Raw genomic sequence first — 13891 nt, forward strand, 5'->3', positions numbered from 1 at the left:
CCCATGTCCATAAGTATTCACGGCCTTTGCCATGAAGCTCCAAATTGAGCTCAGGTCCATCCTGTGTCCCCTGATCATCCTTGAGATGTTTCTGCAGCTTCATTGGAGTCCACCTGTGGTCAATTCAGTTGACTGGACATGATTTGGAAAGGCACACACCTGTCTATAGAAGGTCCCACAGTTGACAGTTCATGTCAGAGCACAAACCAAGCATGAAGTCAAAGGAATTGTCTGTAGACCTCCGAGACAGGATTGTCTCAAGGAACAAATCTGGGGAAGGTTACAGAAAAATTTCTGCTGCTTTGAAGGTCCCAATGAGCACAGTGACCTCCATCATCTGTAAGTGGAAGAAGTTCGAAACCACCAGGACTCTTCCTAGAGCTGGCCGGCCATCTAAACTGAGCGATCAGGGGAGAAGGGCCTTAGTCAGGGAGGTGACCAAGAACCTGATGGTCACTCTGTCAGAGCTCCAGAGGTCCTCTGTGGAGAGAGGAGAACCTTCCAGAAGGCCAACCATCTCTGCAGCAATCCACCAATCAGGCCGGTTTGGTAGAGTGGATAGATGGAAGCCACTCATTAGTAAAAGGCACATGGCAGCCCACCTGGAGTTTGACAAAAGGCACCTGAAGGACTCTCAGACCATGAGAAAGAAAATTCTCTGGTCTGATGAGACAAAGATTAAACTCTTTGGTGTGAATGCCAGGCGTCACGTTTGGAGGAAACCAGGCACTGCTCATTACCAGGCCAATACCATCCCTACAGTGAAGCATGGTGGTGGCAGCATCATGCTGTGGGACTGGGAGACTAGTCAGGATAAAGGGAAAGATGACTGCAGCAATGTACAGAGACATCCTGGATGAAAACCTGCTCCAGAGCGCTCTTGACCTCAGACTGGGGCGACGGTTCATCTTTCAGCAGGACAACGACCCTAAGCACACAGCCAAGATATCAAAGGAGTGGCTTCAGGACAACTCTGTGAATGTCCTTGAGTGGCCCAGCCAGAGCCCAGACTTGAATCTGATTGAACATCTCTGGAGAGATCTTAAAATGGCTGTGCACCGACGCTTCCCATCCAACCTGATGGAGCTTGAGAGGTGCTGCAAAGAGGAATGGGCCAAACTGGCCAAGGATAGGTGTGCCAAGCGTGTGGCATCATATTCAACAAGACTTGAGGCTGGAATTGCTGCCAAAGGGGCATCGACAAAGTATTGAGCAAAGGCTGTGAATACTTATGGACATGGGATTTCTCAGTTTGTTTATTTTTAATAAATTTGTAAAAACCTCAAGTAAACTTTTTTCACGTTGTCATTATGGGGTGTTGTGTGTAGAATTCTGAGGGAAAAAATGAATTTAATCCATTTTAGAATAAGGCTGTAACATAACAAAATGTGGAAAAAGTGATGAAGCGCTGGGAATACTCTCTGGATGTACTGTACACACGTGGTTACTGTCGCCCTCAAAGGGCATCTCAACACCGACGTAAACGACGTTCCCATTTCGGAAGCAGGTCTGGAAATGCCGTTGAGCAGCCGTCTCCCATTCTGTTGGATGTCAGTTATATTAGAAAGTCTTCGTCCTTTCAGTCCAGCTTTTATAATTTTGGAAACAGCCAGAAATCCCTGGGGGTTAAGTCAGGTGAATTAGGCAGAACGATCTAATTGGGTATTCGCTTTTTATTGGGCCAGAAAGCCCCTCACAGTCCGCGCCATGTGACTTTAGCCCAACGTCATGATGAACGATCCACCTCTCGGGTCTTTTTCTTCGAGCAGCAATCTCGTAATCTCTTCAGTACCTCTGAATAGCATTGCTGGTTGATCGTTTGTCCGTCTTCAATAAATTCTTGGTGGGCTTATTCCTTTGGAATCCCAGAAACACATCAGCCTGCACTGTAAAAAAATGTCAGTAAATTTATCGGAAAAAATACTGTAAATGGTGAAAGTAAAGGACCTTTCTGAAAAAAAGGAAAGTTACCTTATGTTCTACTGAAAATTACCTGTATACCTTAAACAATACATTTCATTATTTTTTACAGCCAAGTTCTGTAAAATCTATATTTGTGTACCTTCAAAATATGCTAAATACCGTTTACTGATGCATTACAATTACACTGAAAAAATCTGTTAATTTTACAATGTAAAACTGTTAAATAGCGAAGTCACGATATTTGCATACGGACACGCCCCCTTTCCCCATATTCTTCCTGGTGAGCCGCATACCTTCGAATAGCAGCGACCCAGTTAGCAGACGGATTTTTCCCGGCGTGCTGAAGGTTTTTTGAGGTTATGGAAGCCGATTTCTGGTGGGTTGTATTCAATAAGCTGGCACACCTGTAGGACACCATTACTCCACCAAAGCAAACTTTACTTCCGCACCAGGCAATGTGCCATAGTTTTCTTTAACACTGAATTGTTTTCAATGTGTATAATTAAATGGTACCTGTTTGCTATTGGCTGTTATTACTTTAGTGATGCAAGCTGTGTACTGGGGTTTGACTCCGACAATACTTTCTAATAGTTTATTGATTGGCATATTTATTACAGGGGCGGCACGGTGGCGCAGTGGGTAGCACTGCTGCCTCGCAGTTGGGAGATCTGGGGACCTGGGTTCGATTCCCGGGTCCTCCCTGCGTGGAGTTTGCATGTTCTCCCCGTGTTTGCGTGGGTTTCCTCCGGGCACTCCGGTTTCCTCCCACAGTCCAAAGACATGCAGGTTAGGTGGATTGGTGATTCTAAATTGGCCCTAGTGTGTGCTTGGTGTGTGGGTGTGTCCTGCGGTGGGTTGGCACCCTGCCCAGGATTGTTTCATGCCTTGTGCCCTGTGTTGGCTGGGATTGGCTCCAGCGGACCCCCGTGACCCTGTGTTCGGATTCAGCGGGTTGGAAAATGGATGGATATTTATTACACTACATGAATTTCTGGTTATGGTTAAATTTAATTTAAATTTCATTTCTGGTTATTCCCTTCTGTTGGAATGCGTTGCAAAGAAAAAACAGGTTATACTACAAAGTGATACCATAGACCTAAAAATATTGTCACCTTATTTATTACAGTAAAATTTTGGCAACCCAGATGCCAGTTTTTTATTGTAAAAATAAAATTTTTATAGACCTAAAAATACTGTCACCTTTTTTTTTACGGTAAAATTTCTGGCAACCCAGCTGCCAGTATTTTACCGTAAATTTAACTTTTTTTTTTTTTTTTTACAGTGTGGTCTTAAACTGTCAGCGCGACATGCGTGATTTTTGTAGGGCGCGGTGACCCCCGGGGACTTCCACTGCAGGCTCCGTCACACCTTTGAACTTCTTGTGCCGCTCGAACACATTGGACTTTTTCACAGCATCTTCACCAGATGCCACTTGCTACAGTTATGACGTTTCAGTAGCGATTTTCACACGAAGTGTAATATTAATACCATCCATCCATCTTCCAACCCGCTGAATCCGAACACAGGGTCACGGGGTTCTGCTGGAGCCAATCCCAGCTAACACAGGGCGCAAGGCAGGAACAAATCCCGGGCAGGGCGCCAGCTCACCGCAGGACTGCAATATTAATACGTTGTTCTAAATTTCGATCACCCCAAAGCAGATTATCTATGACCTTCCCCGCAGCTATCAACTGGCTCTGGCAGCTTTTAATTTACACTCGAGTTCGGTCAAATGCGAATACTCACGTGACTACGATACAACACGTCACGGGTGACACTACGCGGCCATTCCAGGAATTAAATGGTCACACCCCGTATCTATAGTAAAGCTGGAGCCCACTGTGGCTGCGGGTTTCTGTTCCAACCACCTTCTGTTTTTAATTGGACTCCTGGGCCCATTACGTGAGCTGTCATTTGCCAGTTTCTGTGTTTTGGAGTCAATGGAGTAAGAACAAGTTTGGTGCATTGTTACTAAAGCGTACTAAGCACTTATAAGGGGATAGGTTTGTTTGTAACGTTTAAACAATTTTCAGGCTGATTTTCATTCTGTTTTTCCAAGTGTTCTGATTGTTTAATTTATTATCTATTGACCAGTAACGGCGCCACCTCAAATTGTGGAATCAGAGTCGGAAAGCAGCGGGCAACACTCAAAGGAGGAGCGGGTGAGGAGAAAGAAGAGGCACTAGGTGACTGAAAAAAGGGAAATGGCAGGTTGTTACATTTACAGGAATGTATTTACTTTATATTACATGTATTGTTTATGTTCCACTTTTGAACATAACTCGATCATGTTTAATTTATTGAATCTTGTGGGATGTGCAATATACTCATTTCAGTCATTTAGGTAGGTTAGAAGTCCTCACCGGAAATTAATAAGAGCACCGAGCGGATTTATCGGTAAAGTCACGTGACTTTCAAAGAAGCACCAGGTCATTCGTTTAAGTTATTATCGCTAGTTAAGAGCAAAAGGTTAGTGAAATAAAAGTTAAACAAATAAAAACACACATACACAACGAGAAATATTCAGCTATTCATTTTAAAAACTTAATCTGACAGTCAGACTAACGTTACTCCGTTTTTTCTTGTATTCTCTTTTAATGTTTCATCAAGGGTGGCGCAGTGGTAGCGCTGCTGCCTCGCAGTAAAGAGACCCGGGTTCGCTTTCAGCGTGGAGTTGCTTTATTGACATGAGCCATGTTTCCATCCATCTATCCATCCATTTTCCAACCCGCTATATCCTAACTACAGGGTCACGGGGGTCTGCTGGAGCCAATCCCAGCCAACACAGGGCACAAGGCAGGAACCAATCCCGGTCAGGGTGCCAACCCACCGCAGCATGAGCCATGTTTATTTAACATAATTAATTTAACAGAGAATGAGAAAGTTTCATTCATTTTATATAAAAATATCATGTTGTTTCGGAATATAATAATTTAGTGCAATAAATTAAATTATTTTTGATAAAAACAATTTTATTATGTGCAACCGATGTACATATTTTTTTATTTTAATCTGACATGCCATTTTTTTCAGTGTTATAATTATAACCAGTAACGGCGCACTGCACGTTCTCCACTTGACTTGACATTCCCAGTTCTCATCCTCCTCTTTCTCTGTACGTTTACCATTCGTGTGCTCAGAGGTTGATGCGCTTGCTGTTTCCTGAGCAGCTCTTCTTCTCTCCACCCTAGTGGCTGCTTCTTCTCCTCTGTTGGCACCTTTTCGTGTTAAAACTGATCAAGTCCGTGTTTGTGTTGCAATTACTTAGTTTGTTTTCTTAATTTTTACATAAGTTGGCACTTAAGTCTTCAATCTGCCTCAAAAATGATTTAAGATACATGAAGCGGTAGGGGAAGTGATGGCGAAGGCGACTGAACGCATGTGCCGCACTGCCGCCCCCAAGAGTTGATTCTACAATAAAATAAAAAGAGGAATAGCCTTGGAGGTCAATCATCACCCCAAAAGCAGATAGTAGATGTCACGTGGTATATGTGTACCAAATTTCAGGTCAAACGGTTTGCGAGCTACAGGTGATTTCAAATCCTGGACAGACAAACAAGACAGCCATGGTAGCTTATTATATATAAAGATCGGTGGGTCTGACGCTGAAGTCATTGCAGCCTTTAATCATTTGGTGTGGCTTACCTGGCTGTCAGCTCTGTTTGTTTTAATTACACAATACCATTTATTTTTGTAAAGCCCAAAATCACACAAGGAGTGCCGCAATGGGCTTTAACAGACCCTGCCTTTTGACAGCCCCCCAGATGACAAGAAAACCCTAGCAGGGAAAAAAATGGAAGAAACCTCAGGAAAGGCAGTTCAAAGAGAGACCCCTTTGCAGGTAGGTTGGTCATGCAGTGGGTGTCAAAAATAAAAAGGGGGGCAAATACAACACAATACACAGAACAGAACACAAGTCGTCATCAATACAATACAATAGTACAATAGAAATAGATACTTTATTGATCCCCAAGGGGAAATTCACACAAATATAAGTACAGAGTGGAATTCAACAGCAGATGACATCCCATAATATGATTTGGATTTGTTCAGTGAGTCCTGGAGACCTCGGCCATCAAGCTGCCTCCCCCTACAGACCATTCCACAGCTGAGTCAGCCAGGCCTATGAAAGGACCCCTGTACCTGACGATTCCTGCGATCCTCCATCAGGGATGACTTTACCTTAGGCAGGCAGAACAACTTGGCATGTGGGCAGTGGCACCAAGTGGCACATTTGAGTACCGAGAAGAGAAACAGAATAGGTGAGGGTTAATATCCAATTCTAACGATCATGTGACTTATGTTTTAGTGCTAATGACTAACAACAGAGATGCAGTCTGCACAGTTAATCAGCAGCTCTAGTCAGGGTGTGCTAAACTGAAGTTGTGAGTCTTCAGCCGGGATTTAAAAGCTGAGACCGAAGGGGCATCTCTTATAGTAGCAGGCAGACCACTCCACAGTTTAGGGGCCCTGTAACTAAAAGCTCGACCTCCCACAGTTATTTTATTAATCCTTAAAATCATAAGCAGACCGGCATCTTGAGATCTTAATGTGCGCTCAGGTTTGTAAGTCATGATAAGTTCAGACAAGTAAGCCGGACCTCGACCATTTAATGCTTTATATGTTAAAAGAAGGATTTTGAAATCTGCCCTAAACTTAACCGGGAGCCAGTGTAAGGATTTAAGAACTGGAGTTATGTGTTCATATTTTCTTGTTCTTGTAATAATTCTTGCAGCAGCATTTTGGATTAACTGGAGGCTGTATAAAGAGCAATTTGAACATCCAGTGAACACCACATTGCAGTAGTCAATCCTACTGGAGATAAATGCATGAATTATTTTCTCAGAATCCTGTTTATTTAGAAAGCGCCTTAATTTCCTAACATTTTTAAGATGGAAGAAACATGTTTTGGACAACTTTGTAATATGCGCTTTAAATGACATGCTAGAGTCAAAGATAACTCCTAGATTGTGGGCTGATTCAGTAAAATTAATTGGGATTCCAACGGAGTTAAATGATGACAGAATATTGTTGTGATCAGCGTCATTCCCTCCAATAATTAACATCTCTGTTTAAAGACAAGTAGTTCTTATTCATCCACTCCTTTAATTCACTAACACAACTAATTAAAGACAACATCGGAGAAACTTCATTTGATTTAAATGAAAAGTATAACTGGGAGTCATCTGCATACAAATGAAAATTAACATGATGTTTCCTAATGATAGATCCCAGTGGAAGCCTGTAAAGTGAAAACAGTAAAGGTCCGAGTACTGAGCCCTGCGGGACACCATATTGAACTTCTGTGTATAATGATGGAGTCCTGTCAGCACATTTATGTACGTATTGGAATCGATTTGATAAATAAGAACTAAACCAAGCGAGCACGGTGCTTGTAATCCCAACGTCATTTTCTAGCCTGTGCTGTTAAATCGAATGGTCGATGGTGTCAAACACTTCACTCAAGTCTAACAACATAATCACAGTGGAGTTTCCTTCATCAGAGGATATCAGAATGTCGTTTACAACCCGCGTTAGTGCCGTTTCTGTACTATGACCAGTGTGGGATCAACAGTACAGAGTAATGGGGACTGTGGAAGAGAAGTGAAGAAGAGAGTGCAGGCAGGGTGGAGTGGGTGGAGAAGAGTGTCAGGAGTGATATGTGACAGACAGGTATCAGCAAGAGTGAAAGGGAAGGTCTACAGGACAGCAGTGAGACCAGCTGTGTTATATGCGTTGGAGACAGTGGCACAGGAGACAGAGCTGGAGGTGGCAGAGTTAAAGATGCTAAGATTTGGATATGTGTGTGACGAGGATGGACAGGATTAGAAATGAGGACATTAGAGGGTCAGCTCAGGTTGGACAGTTGGGAGACAGAGTCAGAGAGGCGAGATTGTGTTGGTTTGGACATGTGCAGAGGAGAGATGCTGAGTATAATGAGAGAAGGGTGCTAAGGATAGAGCTGCCAAGTAAGAGGATAAGAGGAAGGCCTAAGAGAAGGTTTTTGGATGTGGTGAGAGAGGACATGAAGGTGATGGGTGTAACAGAACAAGATGCAGAGGACAGAAATATATGGAAGAAGATGATCTGCTGTGGCGACCCCAAACGGGAGCAGCCGAAAGAAGAAGAAGAAGAAGTTAGTACATACTGTTGCACACATGCACTTGAGAGGCAGTTGATGGGCTTAACTAAGAGTAAAACGCTGGGTCGAGGGTTGACAACGTGCACTAATGTCTGTTCTCCCTCCTCTGCAGATCACCAGAAGCAAAGGCCACCTAAACCCCAACCAGGTTCCACTTCCATGTCCAGATCACACCCTCCCACTGACCTCGCTCCCTCCTGCTCCCCCTTGGACCCTCCTCTTCCTTCTCACTGCCTAGAACACCAGCCACTTGCCTTTCCGGTCAGTCCCACCATGGACTCAGTCATTTCAGGCTACTCTTTATTCCTCTCATTTTTGAGAGATTGTTAATAATAACTAGGGGGCTCTGCCCCCTGCTCGCTTCGCTCGCCAACCCCTGGTGTTGGGTAACCCGAAATACATTGATGTATGTATGAGATATATTGGAGTGTAAAGGTGTAGATGACGAACAAAGGAAGTAAAGAACCCATAGCATGGCACATGAGAAAGATTTATTGGAATATTTCTTTATACATAACATTTGTAGTAAAGATGGTGTGTTGTCCTTGAATGAGTTTTCCTTGGTGTGGAGTATCTACAACTTTAACTTTAACGTCAGATGAACGCCGAACTCTTGAGAAGGCCACATAAAGTTGTCCATGTCCAAGTACAGGCTCAGAGAGGTATATGCCAACTCTGTCCATGGTTTGTCCTTGGGATTTGTTGATTGTCATGGCAAATGCAGGTTTAATGGGAAATTGGCATTGTTTAAGTGTAAAAGGTAATTCCAGGTCAGAACGTGTAAGGTCAACTCTAGGAATCAAAACAGTATTGTTAGCATGTGATCCTGTAAGTACTTTTGCTTCAATAACATTGTGTGTCATGGTGTTGATGACTAAACGTGTACCGTTGCATAAGCCTTGTTTAGTATTAAGGTTTCTTAATAGCATGACTATTGTCCCGATTTTGAGGTTAAGATTGTGTTGTGGTAATCCGGTTGGGTTAATAGTGTTCAAATATTCTAAGGGGAAATTAAGATGCTCATTCTCGTCTTCAGAATCAACATTGTCAGTACTTAGAAAGAGGCGGCTTTCTCGTTTTGGAAACGAGACAGTTTTGCTTCCGCGGTTTCAGACGTGCGTTGTAGGCACCTACGTATCCATGCGGGCTCGTTTTTGTAGCTGCGTTAGTTGAGCTGGATCGTTTTGGAGCCGTGACCGTGACTCCATTAGTTATCCGTTGTCTACCGTTAGTAATATGGATAATTGCACTTACTGTTAATACGGAGCGTTTTCTGTGGTTGTACTGTTAATAATGCATCACTGTAATGTGATTCACATATGCTTTATGGTTTGGATGTGTGAGGATGCCGTACGTTTAATATGGAGAGTTCGTTTATTCTTATTACCCGGACCATGCTGCGTAGTGTGGAAGTTTAGTTCAGAAGCGCGTTGTAGGAACCTGCACCTTTCGTACTTCTTCGCGCCTTCCGTATTGTCTTTGTGGACCTTTGCGGACTCCGTAGTGTCTTCCGTTTGACTCTGGGGTGCAGTGCAGAATCCTCTTTTCTGTGTGGCCGTGTCGTTAGTCGTTAGCTATAGGCGCGTTGTTGCTTCATGTCTTATTTACGTTAGTTGAGCTCTTTCGTTTTTGAGCCGTGACTCCTTCGTCCACGGTGGATCAGACTTCGCTTGCGGTTTATGAGACGTGCGCTGTAGGCGCCTGCGCACTATGTCTCCTGGGTCCATCGCCGTGTACCTGCATCCGTGCCTTCCGGTTTACCATTCTCGGTTAGTAATATGGATAAATGGGGTGGAACTCTAAATCTTTTTTAGAACATTAGAACACTCTGGGCAAGGACAGGCCATTCAGCCCATCAAAGCTCGCCAGTCCTATCCACTTATTTCTTCAAGTCGAGTTTTGAAAGTCACTAAAGTCTTACTGTCCACCACACTACCTGGTCGCTTATTCCAAGTGTCTATCGCTCTTTGTGTAAAGAAAAACTTCCTAATGTTTGTGTAACATTTCCCCTTCAGAAGTTTCTAGCTGTGTCCCTATGATCTCGATGAACTCATTTTAAAGTCACCGTCTCAATCCACTGCACTAACTCCCTTCATCATTTTAAACACTTCAGTCAGGTCTCCTCTTCGTCTTCTCTAAAGGCTCAGCTCTTTTAATCTTTCCTCATAACTCATCCCCTGTAGTCCCTCTAGCTCAGTGTTTCCCAAACTCGGCCCCTGTGGCTGCAGGTTTTTGTTCCCACCGGCTTCAGTTTTTAAGTGGACTCCTGGGCTAATTAAGTGATTTGTTATTTCCCAAGTTCTGTGTTTTGGGAACAATATAGAAATTAAAAAACTAAGTTTGGTAAAGAAAAAAAATATATATACCCGGATATATTAAAATGTACCAAGCAGTTATATGGTGTAATATAGACGCTATATAGGGCCCAACCCGGCACAGACTGAGGCAGAGGCACGTGTAAAACAAACAGTTTCTTTTTCTTCTTCAGCCGTGGGGCACGCCTTCCCCGTGTCCCACAGGCCCAACACAGTCCCACAAGCACTTCAATATTACCACTACACTCTACTCTTCTCTTCTCTTCTTCACCACCACTCCTCCTCAGGCTTAGTCCTCCTCCTCCTCCCGACTCTGGCTCTCTCGAGTGATGGTGGCTGGCCCTTTTTATACCCCACCCGGAAGCGTTCCAGGTGCTTGGCCACCTGGTCCTAATTGCCCTTCCAGGTGGGGCTGAAGATATGACCAGCCAGGCTGCTGACTCCATGCAGCTCCCCCTGGCGGCCATCCGAGCCCCCAACCAGGCTGTGGAGGACTCCATCTCCAATGGAGCCATGCGCCAGGTTGGGGAATCATTGGCTGCCAGGGAGGCTGCCACCAAGCGTCCCGGGGGGAGGTATTGAGGTGACCATGGCTGATCCCCCGGAACCGATGCAGCAGGGGCGTCCCTGCCGGGCTTGGGACCCGGCTGTCCTTCACAATGGGAATAATGTATTTTTTCCTTTTTAATAATATTTTCTTCTTGATTTTCATTCTACTTTCCCAGGTGTTCTAATTGTTTATCCATCCATTATCCAAGCTGCTATATCCTAACTAAAGGGTCACAGCCAACACAGGGCACAAGGCAGGAAACAAACCCCGGGCAGGGCGCCAACCCACCACTGGGCACCCACACACCAAGCACACACTAGGGACAATTTAAAATCGCCAATGCACCTAACCTGCATGTCTTTGGACTGTGGGAGGAAACCCACGCAGACACGGGGAGAACATGCAAACTCCACACAGGGAGGACCCAGGAAGTGAACCCAGATGGGTCTCCTAACTGCGAGGCAGCAGCGCTACCCAGTGCGCCACCGTACTGCCCCTCTAATTGTTTAATTAATCCATTATTTACTAATTAGTGGGTCTGATGCTAAAGTACTAGCACCCTTTGATTATTCCGTGTTGTTTGCCTGGGTGTCTGCTCTGCTCATTTATCATTGTCATTAATAAGATACAACAAAGGGGAAAAACTGCACAGAGAGGGCAACATATAATGAAATCAACAAAAGAGAGTTAAGCATTTCAATCTATAGCAAAAGCAGAAATAATTCTAATTTTAATTTTGTAAATGTAAAAATCATGCTGCCGTGCTTTTCTGAATGTAGAATAAGAGAAAAATAATACCAGCTAATTAAATCAGATCAGTGCTATCAGGTGTTGTCACTGAGTAGGAATCTGGTTGGAACAAAAACCTGCAACCACAGGGGGTCCACAGGACCGAGCTTGGGAAGCACTGGTCTAGTCGCTCTTCTCTGGACTTTCTCCAGTGCTGTTATGTCTTTATGGAGTCATAAACTGCACCCAGGACTCCAGACGAGGCCTCACCAGTGTGTTATAAGGTTTGAGCAGACCCTCCTGGGACTTGTACTCCACACATCAAGGCGCTATATAACCTGACATTCTGTGAGCCTTCTTAATGAATTCTGAACTCTGTCTGGAAGTCGATAGCTTAGAGTCCACTACGACTCCTAAATCCTTCTCATAAGCTGGACTCTCAATTTTCTGACCGCCCATTGTGTGTTCAAACCTCACATTTTTACTTCCTGTGTGTAATTCTTTACATTTACTGACATTAAATTTCATTGTCCACAAATCTGCCCAGGCCTGTCTGCTGTCCAAGTCCTTCTGTGATGATACAACGGATTCCAAATTATCTGCTACTCCACCTATCTTGGTATCATCTGCCATCTTAACCAGCTTGTTCCTTATATTCCTATCTAAAATATTTATAGATATTAAAAATAGCAGCAGCCCTAGTACTGCCCCCTGCTGGTCACCACTCTTAACATCATTCAATTCTGATGAGGCTCCTCACACCATCACCCTCTGCTTCCTGTGTCTGAGCCAATTCTGCACCCACCTAAAAACATCACCCTGAACTGCCACTTCTTTTAGTTTGATGTCCACTCTCGCATGTGACACTTTTATCTCTGTAAAGGCTCAGCTCTTTAAATCTTCATATCTCATCCCCTGTAACCCTGAGTCAGTCTAGCTGCTCTTCTCTGGACTTTCTTCAGTGCTGTTATGTCTTTATGGAGTCATAAACTGCACCCAGGACTCCAGATGAGACCTCACCAGTGTGTTATAAAGTTTGAGCAGAACCTCCTGTGACTTGTACTCCACACATCAAGGTGCTATATAACCTGACATTCTGTTAGCCTTCTTAATGGCTTCTGAACACTGACTGGAAGTCAATAGCTTAGAGTCCACTACGACTCCTAAATCCTTCTCATGAGGTGGACTCTCGATTTTCTGACCTCCCATTGTGTATTCAAACCTCACATTTTTATTTCCCTCATGTCACTCTTTACATTTACTGACAGTGAATTTCTTCGTCCACCAATCTGCCCAAGCCTGTCTGCTGTCCAAGTCCTTCTGTGTTGATTTAACGGATTCCAAATTATCTGCTGATCCACCTACTGTATCTCGGTATCATCTTTCCCTTGTGTGTTGTGTTATTTTGCAGTACATACTCTTGTGCCGGGTTCTTTACTAATGTGAAATGCCACGGGGACGTACAGCTCCCCAAACCTGAACACAGACTGGCATAGAGACCCACAAGTACCAAAACAACACACTTTTAATTTTTTTTCCCTTGGGGGGGAAAGCATCTTCCCCATTCCCCCTAAGTACAACACAGTCCCACAATGCTACTTAAACCCTTTTATTTCTTCTTCTTCTACAAGTGTGGATCAGTTGTCTTAGGTTAGGTCAGGTAGACTTTATTATCCCTGAGGGAAATTTGTTTATAGCAGAAATGTACAAAAACAGAAGACATTGTGACACAGGCACAAGAAAATACACAAAGATACAACTACTGACAATCGATGTTACCATACATACACACACTCAAGATTAGTCCACAAAAGAAGAAGAATTCCTTATAACAGTGCACAAAATAATAACTGTCATGCATGAGCGTCTGAAGATCACCCATTTCTATCTGCTGACGCTTGCAATACCGCCTCCAGACGAGAGGGGGCACTACTGGTACTTTTATCATCTCTTTTTCCCACTGCAGTGCCAAGGAAATGCCCAGTGAGGGCAACTCAGACCTGCCCACGATCCTCTCAGAATCCCCGCCTCTTCTGGTCAAAAGTGACATCCCAGCAAGGAATGGCGGGAGATGAGAAGCCGACCTCCTTCCTGGCGGGCGTCCCCGATCCTGACGAGCTTCATAGAGCCTTTAAAACAGAGCAGCCCAGCAGGCTAACCGGGCAGTTTACGCACCCGTTATCCGTTCTTGTGCCATCGAGCGCTTGTTTCAGTTCTTTTGTTTGCACTTTG

This window comes from Erpetoichthys calabaricus, chromosome 12, assembly GCF_900747795.2.
Source record: "Erpetoichthys calabaricus chromosome 12, fErpCal1.3, whole genome shotgun sequence".
Taxonomy (NCBI): Eukaryota; Metazoa; Chordata; class Cladistia; order Polypteriformes; family Polypteridae; genus Erpetoichthys; species Erpetoichthys calabaricus.